The sequence below is a fragment of the Saccopteryx leptura genome, chromosome 10 (genome assembly GCF_036850995.1).
Source record: "Saccopteryx leptura isolate mSacLep1 chromosome 10, mSacLep1_pri_phased_curated, whole genome shotgun sequence".
NCBI lineage: Eukaryota > Metazoa > Chordata > Mammalia > Chiroptera > Emballonuridae > Saccopteryx > Saccopteryx leptura.
Genome location: NC_089512.1, coordinates 48,966,427 through 48,980,163, shown reverse-complemented (window position 1 = coordinate 48,980,163; position 13,737 = coordinate 48,966,427). Strand labels below are relative to the sequence as shown.

The 13,737-nt window shown below is 44.9% G+C and overlaps 1 protein-coding gene across 2 annotated transcripts in view; it reads right to left on the bottom strand.

Moving 5' to 3' along the window:
• The window catches only part of VGLL4 (vestigial like family member 4), a 173,790-nt gene extending 167,160 nt beyond the window's left edge, over nt 1–6,630 (bottom strand). Inside the window, exon 1 of one of the 2 annotated variants that reach the window (XM_066351854.1) lies at nt 6,324–6,630. The gene's annotated coding sequence lies outside the window, so the exon portion shown is untranslated. Of the gene's footprint in view, nt 1–5,264; nt 5,484–6,323 lie in introns of those variants that run through there. The other variant, XM_066351853.1, reaches the window with a different exon arrangement.
• Nucleotides 6,631–13,737: the final 7,107 nt, after the last annotated feature.

Sequence of the window (13,737 nt, the reverse complement as noted above, 5' to 3'; positions counted from 1 at the left end):
GTAGCCTGACATCAACACAGCTCTCTGCCTTTGCTCATCTCCACCCCTGATCACATCAAGAGGCTAAGGGGCCAGTTAGCTTGGGCTGGATAAGGGTACGACTCTGAACAGAAACCCTTGAATGAATGATGAATCAACCACTTTAGGTGTTCTGATGCTAAAATGGCCCCAGACTTGACTCTATGGACTTCCTCAGCCCCAGGGCTAGAGGGAAAAGGACAACGAAAGGTGGTAGGGTTGTGTATTTTAGTCATTTGGACGTTGGCCACAGGAGCTGCCAGACAGTGAGCGCCTCCATGCAATAACTAAAATCCTTAAATACAGTTTAGTATCAGTGTAAACCAGGGGTCTCAAACTCGCAGCCCGCCGAACAATTTTGTACTGATTTTTTTTTGTTTTCAACTGCAGTGAGAAAAGTGTTGCGTAACAGTTGCCTTTTGTAGACCTAGTGCGGCCCGCTGAACGGCTGTGATCTTGCTCTGCGGCCCACATGCTGAGTTGAGTTTGAGACCCCTGGTGTAAACTGTGCCAATGCACAGACTATGTGAAAGCTGACCATGGGTCAGTTGAGGGCCATCTATCTATACAGGCTTAAATCTGCAAAACCAAATTTAAATTACAGCATAATTCATGACCTTTATGTGAGGCTTACCCAATGCTGGTGTTAAATTCTTACTGCTGGCTGCGGTTCACCCATCTACCTACACTGTTTCCTAGAAAGTAATGTGTGGTGGGCTCACATTGACAATGTGTCCAAGGAGGAAAAATAAAATTCACATCTGGACTTTTTGAGCCGACTACCAGTTCCCACCATTTTGCAACACTGTTGTCAAATAGAAATGAACTATCCCCCTGGCTGGTTGGCTCAGTGGATAGAGCATGGGCTCAGGCCTATGTATTAATACATCTTGGGTTCATTCCCCAGTCAGAGTACACATGAGAAGTAACCATCTGCTTCTTTCCACCTCCCTCTCCCCCTTCTCTCCCTCTTCCCTTTCCACAGCCAGTGGCTCAAGTGTTGGCCCCAGCACTAAGGATAGCTTGATTGATTCAAGCATCCGCCCCAGACAGAGGTTGCCAGGTGAATCCCAGTAGGGGCACATGTGGGAGTCTATCTCTCTTCCTCTCACTTTAAAAAAAAGAAAGAAATTAACTCTCCTTTCTATCTCATATCTAGGCTATTGTGAATCTCTCATTTTTAAGACCTCAGCCTTATGTTGCAACCACATAAGGCCTAAGAGAAACTTTATATTTTTTAGTTTACACTGGATATGCTTGTTCTCGCTACTTATTTTATTTAGATACTTAGGACTTTCCTTTCACAAGTACTAAGGTTCCTTGTCCTCTCAGAGACTTATTACCCCCAAGACGAGACACATTAATTTGCATCACAGTCCAAGTTAGCAAACTTCCCATAATACCCCAGCTCTAACTCTCCACGGCCACAAAATCTCAATTCATTGTCTATTAAGTACCTAAAGTTTTCTAACCCATGACATATTATATAATTAGGAAGCACTCTAGTTATCCACATCAGTAAATACAGTCAATTCTCATTATTCGCAGTAGTTATGTTCTACAAAGTCGCTGCTAACACTTAACTGGCAAATACTGAACCATTACTCCTAGGGAAAAGACTGGGTTAGGTTACTGCAAGCCTCTGGTTACAACATTTTGCCAACTGATCAATACATAACCTTGTTTTATGAGTATTTCTATTTAAAGACACCTTAGTTGATATCTGTTGTTGATTCATTAACATTGAACTCCTGGCCAACAGCACTATATAACTCATGCCAGGACAAAGCTTATCTAATGCACTTATTTTTTATGTAAGGTACAGCACAGGCTTTTTGCTCTTAGGAACACTTGACAACACTTGAGTATTATGCTTATGGGCCATTTTAAACGCAAAACCACCAACAAAAAAGTCCCCAAATGAGAAAAACATGGCATTCAATAGACTGCAATAGCATACTTGTTTATAGTATGAGAGTTGAAACAAGGAGGCAGAGTACTGCTTTGTTCAACCTCGGCTAGGAACATGCACTTCAGAGATTCAAATTTTCTACCATTCTGAGCATGTGCATGAATGATTGCAAAAGTGCTGCAAATACTGACTTAGGAATCACAAAAAAAATTTAAGTAGATAAATTCTTACATAAGGAGTCTACAAAAAAAAAAAAGAGAATATTGAGGGCCAGCTGTATCTGTTTTATCATATCTGAGGCATGAGATATAAGATTTTCCTCCTTTGCAACTATATCTGTTTATCACACCTGAGGCATTAGATACAAGATTTTTCTCCTTAGCAACAAATCTATTATACTGTATTCCAAGTAGAAAGAATTTTTCTGGTGTCAGTGCCTCCTGCATACAAACTGCTTTCTTGCCTACCTGGCAATTCATACTATCAAGATTTGGCAGGCCATTTGCTAAATTGTTATTGCTTTAATGTGGACGGATCCTAAATGACTACAGACTGGCAGCACTCGTCTCTTCCATTAACCTCCCACATCTAGATTTGGCCATTTTAGATAAGCTCCCTAAAAAAAAATCACAAATGAGTCTTAGTTCATATATCTTGCACAAACTTACCAAACTTTCTGTCACCAGGTTCTCATAGCTGTAACAGCTTATCTAACACAGGCCAAAACCATACAACTTGATATGTTAAAATTACCAGTGTCAGAATTTTTGTTACATTGTAATTCTGCCAATGTACAGGGGTGGACAAAAGTAGGTTAACAATAATAATAAACAATACAATAATTAATAAATAAATAAATAACAAGCCTGACCAGGCAGTGACGCAGTGGATAGAGCTTCGGACTGGGATGTGGAAGACCCAGGTTCGAAATCCCAGGTCGCCAGCTTGAGCTTGGGCTCATCTGGTTTGAGCAAGGCTCATCAGCTTAAGCCCAAGGTCACTAGCTTGAGCAAGGGGTCACTCGGTCTGCTGTAGCCCCCCGGGTCAAGGCACAGATGAGAAATCAATCAATGAACAACTGAAGTGCCACAATGAAAAATTGATGCTTCTCATCTCTCTCCCCTTCCTGTCTGTCTGTCTCTATCTATACTTCTCTCTGACTTTCTCTCTGTCTCTGTCAAAAAAATAAAAAATAAAATAAATAAAAAGAATTTTAAAAATAACAAGAAAAAGTTATTTTGAATACTCACAACGTAAATCTACTTTTGCCAACCCCGTATATGATTTTTACCTCCTAAACTTACAACTCTTATTAAGTCATATTCAAAGTTGCAAATAACTTTTATTATGATTAATTTACTTATTATTTGACTAAAGCAAACTAAAAGTTGCACAGCAAAACTATGCAGGAGAGATACCTGAAAAGACACAAAGTAAAATCATCCTTTGGGTTTGTTTTAGCAACCACCAGAGATTGGTAACAAGGCTGACTCCATAAGGAGATACAAGGAATTTCCCATTACAGAACTCTTATCAAACAGAACATTTAAAAGTGAAAGTTTTAGTTTCATAATTACTATGTCTGTAAGCAGTGTTAAAATCTTACAGTCCTAGTTCTAAATCAGTTGTGGGAAGTGGCAACGACTGTGTTGATGAAGCTCTCTCAAATCTTCAAGTCTTTTATAAATTATGTAACACTAATACTTTTCAAAGCATATTATTCCCTGTAATTTCTGACAGTCTGTAATGTATTTTAACAGATATTATCACCCCGTTACAGAGGAAAATAAAACACAAAGGTTATAGGAGTAACTTTTCCTGGTCACAAACTTACTAGAGGACAAAGACAGAACTTGAACTCAAGTCTCCAGAAATAAGCCAGAGCTGTTTTTACAACAACACACAGTTTTGGAATGTAGTCTACAGCTATTTATAGCAGGATTATTTTTCTTAATTGTATTGTGTTTTGGTCAACATAAAAATTAGTTTGCATTCCCTTCCAACTGGAAAGCAAAGGCAGGCTGCCCAGAAGTGTGAAAAAAACAGTGGGAAATCAGTCTGGGATTAAAATTTTCCCAAAATTAAACAAAAAAATTGAGGGGTTTATGCCATTTCTTCCATGGGGGAGAGGACTTTTCAGCCAGATGTAACAGGAAACGCACAGAAACACACACACACACACACACACAACCGTATGAGACAAAAAACTTGCCAGTAAAGTATATATAAACCCATTATTTAAAATTAGAGCATTGAGATTTAGAGATGATAAATACAGCCTTAGGGCTGCTGACCCCAAACTTCTCTTTAAACTAACCAAGCTAAACCCCTCACAGTCATGCGAGGACTTCATTAGCTACAAGCAGGAAACAATGAAAATTACAAGTCTGTGGACTCTGAGACTAGAGCAAAGAGTTAAAGTATGGTATGCTAACATGGTATGCAAACTGACATTTAAATACTAATAAAAAAATTAACGTTTAATGTTTTTGTCTTTGCGTGTTCCGAGAAAACAAATGCTTGCCTTCATTTCATCAAGGTAGGCTTAGGTTTAGAAAAAGAAAGTCAAAAATCGACAAACCAGGAGGTAGTCCCTACAAATAGAGGGGGCAACCAGCTGCTGATAAAAACTAGAAGAATGGTCTCAGCCCCCGTCCCGCAGGCTGCTGGTTCTTATTAACCAGAGAAGGAAATACAACTAGCAAACACAGCACCAATGATCAAAGTGAAACCGATTTTTTAATCATCTAGCTTAAGGAGACGAACACATGCCAATAAAGCGCATAAAACGAAGTTAATAGCAAGTACTGTCATTCTAACCTAAGCCATTTAAATGCCTCAGTGTAATGAATCAAAGGAGACTTGAAGCAACACACACAAAAAAGAGACCTCTGCTTTTCGGCGAGGCCTGCACTCGGGGCAGAAGGAGAGCGCGGTGGGCTCTGAGGAGGGGGCAGGAAGTACACGGAGGGGGAGAGGCCGGTCCCAGCTGCCCATCCTCAGCCCCTTCCCGCAGTCCTGCCCCACAGACCTCCTTTGCCTCTGGCCAAGAGCAAAGGGGATGCCGGGCCCCCTTCCTGGCCCCGCGCCTCCCACTCCCAGGACGCCTTCCACTCGGGACCCGTCCCGGAGCTGGACCGCTCCCTCCGAGAGCCCAGGCACTTCGGTTCCCACTAGGACCCTCAAGTTTTCCCCCAAGAACAAGCCGCCGTCTCCTTCTAGGAGGACGCTCTCGGTCCCGTTCAGACTCAGCCCAACCCTGAGGTCCCCCGCAGGCCATTCCTCGCCCAGCCTGGGTCCCGCCAGCACGCCGGCCCGGTTCCCCCGCACTCACCGCGGTGCAGCTCTGAGCGCGCCCGCCTCGGGCCAGCCGGGACCCGTGAGGGCGGGGGCGGTACCGCCGAGCGCGCGGGGCGCACTGCGAGGGCGCGCCGACGCACTGCCGCGCTTGCGCCCGCGCTCCCGCACACCCACACCCACACCCGCACGCGGACGGCGCGCGCCGAGCAGCTCAGCGGCGGACGCGAGCGCGGGAGCCCGAGGAATCCCTGGAATGAGGCGCCGCCCGCTCGCTCCGCGGCTCGGCCGGGCTCGGCCGGGCGCCCCAGGACACGCCCCCGGGCACGCCCCTGCCGCCGAGCAGGTGGGGCCGAGCCCAGGTGAGCCCGCGGAGAGGCGGGACTCGGGCAAAGCGCGCCGGGAGAGGCTCGTTTCCCTTCCCCCGCTGCGCTCCCGGCGGTGGCTCTCGCCTACCCGGCGGGTGAAGTCGCGCTACGAGAGCGATCGGCCGCGAAGGGGCTGGAGCCGCGCTGGGCCCCCGGGAGAAGGCTCCAGTCCCAGAGGGCGCGTGGAGCCTGCGTCTCCCTCACATCACATCATACCCTGAAGGCCCCGGCAGTGGGAACACACCCTGAGTGCACACGCACAAACACGAGCGAGCATTGCGTGCGCTCCTAGGTGCCTGCTGCTGTGGGCCAGGCACGTTCCTCACACGCACCAGTTGGCTCTCACACCCGTGGACACAGCACACGTGACACCGACGTCCACCGGCGAGCCACGCTCGGTACCCATTGCACCAACAGCCACAGCTAGGCAAATGCCAGCGTGTTGGAACCAGACCTGCAGCACCGTCGTTGCCCTCGGCTTCGGACCCCACCGTCCCGACCTTCCGCACAGACCTGCCAAGGAAGCGCCAGGAAGTGCGTAGAAGCCCTCTGGCGCCCAGGGCTCGGTGTGAACACCGGCTCACCCGCCTGACCGCGGCGCTTGCGGGGCCTCCCGCCTCCTCGGGCTCCAGGCTCCACCGGGCGCCGACCTGGAGCATCACCGCACCCTCTCATTACCCACACACACCCCAGCCACACTGCCCAGACAGCCCGGCGACCACACGTACCTGAGGGTACAGGTCGCACCTGCTTGTGGAGGTGTGTGCTCAGGTGCCACTGGGATCAGAACGGCCGCTGCAGTCCAGGACACTCAGAAGCGGCTCGGTTTCCTCCCATTACAGCATTTTACACTCCACCACTCCACTTTCCACACACACGCGCGCGCACACACACACACCGGTCCGCAGCGTCTTTTCCTCCCCCTCCCTCGTCCAGAGAATGAAGGCCTAGAAAATCAACAGTGTGGGACGGAGGGGGCAGAGGAGGAAGGAACGAAGATCGCAGGGGAAAGAGTCCCCCTTCCAGCCGCTCACACACCAATGTTTGCTGTATTTGGCAAACTCCTGGAGTCCACAACCCAGTCGCCTCTGAAATGTGCCGGGGGAGGAGCCATGGGGAGGAGGTGAAACATTTCTAATTGGTGCAGGTTCTTGTTACAGCAGCAGTGTAGGCATGTGACCACGAAAAGAAAAGGCCTGTCTTTAATTTTTTCCTGTCATTCTCTGGAGACTTAGTGATGGGGGCTGGGAGTGGGGTGATACAGCCTGATACTCCCCCGTCTCCGGCAGCCCTTGCCCCATTGTTTTCTCATACTGCCACAATTAAGAAAACATTTGTTTAACATATCCAGCGGCTTTCATAAAATAAATAGTCAGAGACAGGACTTCCTCTGGTTTGCTTTAGATAGTTTCATGTTGTTCGCCTTCTAGCTGTTCTCAAACCTCAGTCATTATCCGGGGCTCAGCTATAGGCCTTTCTCCCGGAAAGGGCTCTGCAGAGAGGGAATGATAACCAAAAAACAAAGACCAGCTTACTTTAATGCTGGGGGGAAATGTTTTGCAGTTTTCACATTGTTTTCCCATCTACTACCTCATTCCAACATATAAAATCACAGTGCATTAACTTTGATCTTAGCCTCCATTGGGCATTATTCACAGTTCCATTTCACAAGAGACTAGATGGTTTACCTAAAACATGTAGAGGCATCACCTGAATCCGAGCCCAGGTCTGATGGCCCCTTGTGAAATCTGCTCTCCTCCACTCCACACAGGGCCACTGCAGATGGGGCAATACAGTGACAAGTCTACCCAAGCATAGCTGTCCCTGGATGCCTGTTCCCAGGTTAAAATTCAGAGATTAAAGCCAGGAGGCTCCCAGTCTTCCTGAAGATATTTTTACTGAGACTCCATTTTAGTTCATCAATAATCTCAGATTGGGGGAAAGCCCTGAGAAAGATCATAAAGAGGAGGTTTTCTTCCTGCCATATTAGGACAGTGAATGAGGAAAGAGGGAGGACTGCTTGGGTAGATTTCAGCAAGATTTTAAAAAAGAAGAAGAAAGAAAAGAAAAAAGGGCCCTCAGCCCTGGCCTGGTAGCTCAATTGGTAGAGCATCATCCTGACATGCCAAGGTTGCAGTTCAATCCCCTGTCAGGGCACATACAAGAAGCAACCAATGAATGCATAAATAAGCGGTGAAACAAATCAATGTCTTTCTCTATCTCTCTTTTTCTCTCTCTCCCCCCTCTTTCCTATCCTCTCTCTCTCTCTAAAAAATTTTAAGTACAAAAACAGACTGACTTAGAAAAGGGGGTGGGTACCCTCTCCTTCCTCTCTGTCTCTCACTTCCCCTCCCACAGCCAAGGCTCCATTGGAGCAAAGTTGGCCCGGTCGCTGAGGATGGCTCTGTGGCCTCCGCCTCAGGCGCTAGAATGGCTCTGGTTGCAACAGAGCAACGCCCCAGATGGGCAGAGCATCGCGCCCTGGTGGGTGTGCCGGGTGGATCCCGGTCGGGTGCATGCGGGAGTCTGTCTGACTGTCTCCCCGTTTCCAACTTCAGAAAAATATTAAAAAAAAAAAAAAAAGAAAAAAAAAGGAAAGAAAAGGGGGTGGGTAGGAGAAGGGGCTTCAGAGTCGGACAGATTTGAATTTGAATCCAACTCCACCTCTATTAGAGGACTTTGGGCTTGTTATCAAACCCTGTTTTCTCATCCATAAAGCAGAGATAATTCTTACTTTGAAGAGCCATTGCAGCCTGACCTGTGGTGGTGCAGTGGATAAAGCATTATAGAGGGGGGAGAGAGAGAGAGAGAAGGGAGGAGGAGCAAAAAGCATCAACCTAGAAATGCTGAGGTTGCTGGTTCAAAACCCTGGGCTTGCCTGGTCAAGGCACATATGGGAGTTGATGCTTCTTGCTCCTCCTCCCTTCTCTCTCTCTCTCTCCCCCCTCTATAATGAATAAATAAAATCTTTAAAAAAATAAATAAATAAATAAATAAATAAATAAAAAAAAGAAGAGCCATTGCAGGGACTAAACACTAGGCTGAATAGTGGATAAATATTCACATCTCCTTCCTTCTCTCTTCCTGCCTTAAATCCATTCCTGTCGGGACACCTTTATAAGCAGGCACCCACCTTAACCATGGAGGCATAGGAAAATGATTTGCCCAGACAATGCAAATGAATAATGATAGCAACAACACTATAACTGCACACTTATAAAAAGGCTCTGGGGTTTACAAAGTGTTCCCACATATCATTATCTCATTTGATCTTCATGACAACTCTGCCATCTGTATGCTGCTAAATGATTTCCATTTCTGGGTCAGTGTAGAGGTCCAAAAGCTTCCTCTTTAATTTCCATCACAGCTTAGAGCAAACCCTACTCTGCAGATAAATCATGAGGACAGAGGCCCTTTTCTCATGGATGTGACCAGTCTTCGACCTTTCCAAGGATTAATCTCACTGCTTCCCTTACATCAGCATTAGTGTGACTTCGCTCTGGCAACTTCTAGGCATTATTGTTTTAGTCTGGCTGTTTTAGTTGTTCAAAAGAAACACACTCAGTTTGATATAAGAAAAAGGGAGCATGTTGAGCCCTGGCCCAGAGCTCACTTGGATGGAGTGTCATCTCAATATGCCAGGGTTGTGTGTTGGTTCCCTGGTCAGGGCACATACAAGAATCAACCAATTACAACGTGAATAAGTGAAACAAGTAATTGTTCCTCTCTCTGTGTATCTCTGTCTCTTCTCTCTTTCTAAAAAATTAATATATGAAAAATAAATAAAATTTAAAAATTAAAATTAAAAAGGGGGCTATGCTGTCAAAATGTGGACTGGAACTAGAATGTGTCCAATACATAGCCTATTTATACAATGGAGTATTAGCCACCTAAAGAAATTATGTACAGTGACCTGCAACAACAATAGGAATGAATCTTGACAATATTAGGTGAAAGAAAAGTAAGTTCCAAGGCCCTGGTCGGTTAGCTCAGAGGTAGAGTGTTGGCCCGGTGTGTGGGTGTCCTGTGTTCAATACTTGGTCAGGGCACACAGGAGAAGTGACCATCTGCTTCTCCACCTCTCCCTCTCCCTCTTCTCTTTTTCTCTCTCGGTTCTCCTCTCATAGCCATGGCTGGGTTGGTTCAAGAGCATTGGCCTGGGCCCTGAGAATGGCTCCATGGTGCTTATGCCTCAGGTGCTAAAAATAACTCGGTTGCGAGCATGGCCCCAGATGGGCAGAGCATTCAGCTCCAGATAGGTTGCTGGGTGGATCCCGGTCAGGGTGCATCTGGGAGTCTGTCTCGCTGTCTGTCCTCCTCTCACTTGGAAAAGAAGAAAAAAGGGGGGCGGGGAGGTAAGTTCCAAAAAACTGCATACAGCATACTATACTATTGGTAATGTTAAAAAAAAAAAAGAAAAATAACTGTAAGAGTACATACACTTGCAATAAAACTATATAAAAAGGAAGTAAGGGAATGATGATAGGAAGATTTAGAATGAGGGTTACCTAGGGAGAGGAACTGCAAGGAATGGATGGAATGGAACCATTTGGTTAGGTGTAGGTTATTGTCAAGGTCTTAGTTTTGAGGTAGTGGCTTTGCAAGTTCACTATTAAAAATATCTACTTAAGTTATATTTGCACAGCAATGTGAATGCCACTGAATTATACACTTAAAATGGTTAAAAGTAAATTTTATGTATATTTTACCACAAAAATATATAAGGAGCTGAAGGGGGAAACTGGGAAAATTTCTAAGAACAAAAATACTACTTAAGTAAGTACAAATAAAAAAGCAGACTATAACCTGACCAGGCAGTGGCACAGTGGATAGAGCGTCAGACTGGGATGAGGACGAACCAGGTTCGAAACCCTGAGGTTGCCAGCTTGAGTGCGGGCTCATCTAGTTTGAGCAAAGCTCACCAGCTTGGACCCAAGGTTGCTGGCTTGAGCAAGGGGTTACTCAGTCTGCTGTAGCCCCACGGTCAAGGCACATATGAGAAGCAATCAATAAACAACTAAGGTGTTGCAACGAAAAACTGAGGATTGATGCTTCTCATCTCTCTCTGTTCCTGTCTGTCTTTCCCTATCTATCCCTCTCTCTGACTCTGTCTCTGTAAAAAAAAAAAAAAAGGCAGACTATACATTGACCACTTGACCACTGATAAGAATGTGTTTCATATCAAAGAGGTTTTTTTGTTTTTTTTTTCCAGAAAGAGAGGAATAAATAAGGACAGACAGGCAGGAAGAGAGAGAGATGAGAAGCATCAACTTGTTGTTGTGGCACTTTAGTTGTTCACTAATTGCTTTCTCATATATGACTTGACCAGGGGGCTTCAGCTGAGCCAGTAGCCCCTTAATCAAGCCAGCAACCTTGGGCTTCAAGCCAGCGACTATGATCCCATGCTCAAGGTAGCAACCCCACAGTCAAGCTGGTGAGCCCATGCTCAAGCCAGATGAGCCCATACTCAAGCTGGTGACCTTTCACACCAAGAATTTTATAGTTGCACCAGAAGTTTATTTAAAATAATAAAAATAATCCAGAAAGATAAACTAAATTGGCCCTGAGTTGATCATGAATGAAGCTGAGTGGTGTGTGTGTGTGGGGGGGGGAGCTTCATTACACTGTTCTGTCTACCTTTGCATATGTTTAAATCATTTCACATGAAAATATCAAAAAATTAAAAGGAAAAGAATGTGCTGAGGTCAGAAGCATGCTCTGTGGATCGTTGTTCTGCCTCTTCTACGGGCTACAAAGTCATTGGCCAGTCTTCTCTGTTTGTCTGTGCCTTCTCTCCATTTAATTCTTCCTCCTCTCTCTACCAAGGAGCTTCCTTGTTGCTTTGGCTCCCTTATTACTGTCCCTACTATCCCTTTTGGTTTTTGCCCCTGCTGGTAACTGATTCCTTTCATACTTTTATAGTTCAAAATGCTCAAAAAGAGAATCTGAGTATTCTCTTTGACTAATCCATAGAAATGGCTGCAATCTGATCTGCCTTGAAGTCATGTGTCCACGAGGCTTTGTGAAGTCAGCCATGGTCCAGTGATGAGAAATGAGAGAAAAAAGAGAGAGCCAGAATTACAGGGTATATAACATAGCTGCCAGCAGGTGGGGGTGGGACAGCAGCAAGATTGATGTGATTAATGCAACATGCTGAAAGTCTCTAAGGAGTTTAAGTTAGAATAAGATCATTGCCTTTCAAATCACCCCTTATGATTTTTAAGGATCCCCAATTAGTGAGTATTGTAAAAAAAAAAATCCATACCAAATTCCCAATAGTAGTTTATTTTTTCAATTTGTCTTCCTATGTCATACTTTCAAGGGGGAAATGAGGGAAATACCAACAGCTGCCAATCTGAAATGTGCATAGTGCACATAGTAGACTCTTATTGTTGTCAGTGCACTAACCTGTCTGTGAAGAATGCTTTTTCTACCCAATGTCCCTTTGCTTATAATATGTTCATATGACTCTCTTCTCTTCCCTCCAACTTGTTCCACAAAGAGCACAGAAGATGTGGGTTCTAGTTCAGACTCAGTCTATAGGTGACAGTGTGAGCCCATGAAAGTAATTTACACCTCTGGGTCTAAGTCTCCACATCTGTGAGAAGCTTAGACCAGATTAGGTTTGGCAAACAAGTTTCATATTGAACATCAGCTCTGCCTGGAGCTTCTCTTAAGAAGGACTCTGAAACCATAGTTGAGGTTCAATAAAAAATAAAAGAATTTTAAAAAAAGCATCAAGATTGATTAGTTGGTCCTGGTCATTTGGTTCAGTGGATAGAGTGTCAGCCTGGTGTGTGGACATCCTGGGTTCCATCCCCAGTCAGGGCACACTTGAGAAGCAACCATCTGTTTCTCTTCCCCTCCCTCTCCCCCTTCTCTCTCTCTCTTCTTCTCTCATAGCCAGTGGCTCAATTGATTTGAGCAAGGGCCGTAGGCTCTGAGGATAGTTCGGTTGAGTCAAACATTGGCCCCAAACGGGGTGCTGGGTGGATTCCATTTGGAGCGTGTGAGGAAGTCTGTCTATCTCCCCTCCTCTCACTTAAAATAAAAAAATAAAAAAAGAAGAGGTTGGTTAATAATATCTGCTGTGGCAGGGTATAGAAACTGATGAACCAGATGTTTGCTATTTTTGATCTAGAGGAGTTCTAAAAATCCTTTCTAGCAATAACTTTTTTTCTCATACAGTGAGAATAGGTAAATTTCTACTTTTTTGAAGACCAAAGTAACCACTAGAAAACTCAAACAATCTTATTTCAGTGAGACAATACAGAATAAGATATGACCTAAAATAATTATACCTAACATTTAATGAGCATACTTACTATGATCCTGGCTCTATTCTAAGTACTTTAAGACAAACTTAAGCCTTACAAGAGCCCTATAAGGTAGGGACTATAAATATCCCCATTTAGCAAATAAATAGGAAGCATAGAAATGTTAAATAAGTTGTGGAAGTTCTTTTTTTTTTCTTTTTTTTCAGGGACAGAGAGAGAGTCAGAGAGAGGGATAGACAGACAGGAATGGAGAGATGAGAAGCATCAATCATCAGTTTTTCGTTGGGACACCTTAGTTGTTCATTGATTGCTTTCTCATATGTGCCTTGACCGCAGGCCTTCAGCAGACTGAGTAACCCCTTGCTTGAGCCAGCGACCTTGGGTCCAAGCTGGTGAGCTTTTTGTTCAAGCCAGATGAGCCCGCGCTCAAGCTGGCGACCTCAAGGTCTCAAACCTGGGTCCTCCGCATCCCAGTTTGATGCTCTATCCACTGCACCACCGCCTGGTCAGTCTGTTGTGCAAGTTCTTAAAGATAATAAAGGGGCAACTAAAATTACACCCTGGCAGTCTGATTCTGGAGTCCACTGCTTAGCCTGTCACTTCACCTCAGGCGTCTCCTTTGAGTTTGCTAGTAATGCAGACTCTCAGGCCCCACCCATTCCTACTCCATCAGAATCTGCATTTCAGCAAGCTCCCCAGGTGATTCATTTTCATATTACTCTTCGAGAAGTACTGATCTATATACCATATTGGTTCCTGAAAGGATATTAGTTACCATTATTAAATATTTACAATATGCATGTATTGTGCTCAGCATTATGACTGTATAATTGTATTTAGTTCACATAAAAATCCTAGAAGGGAA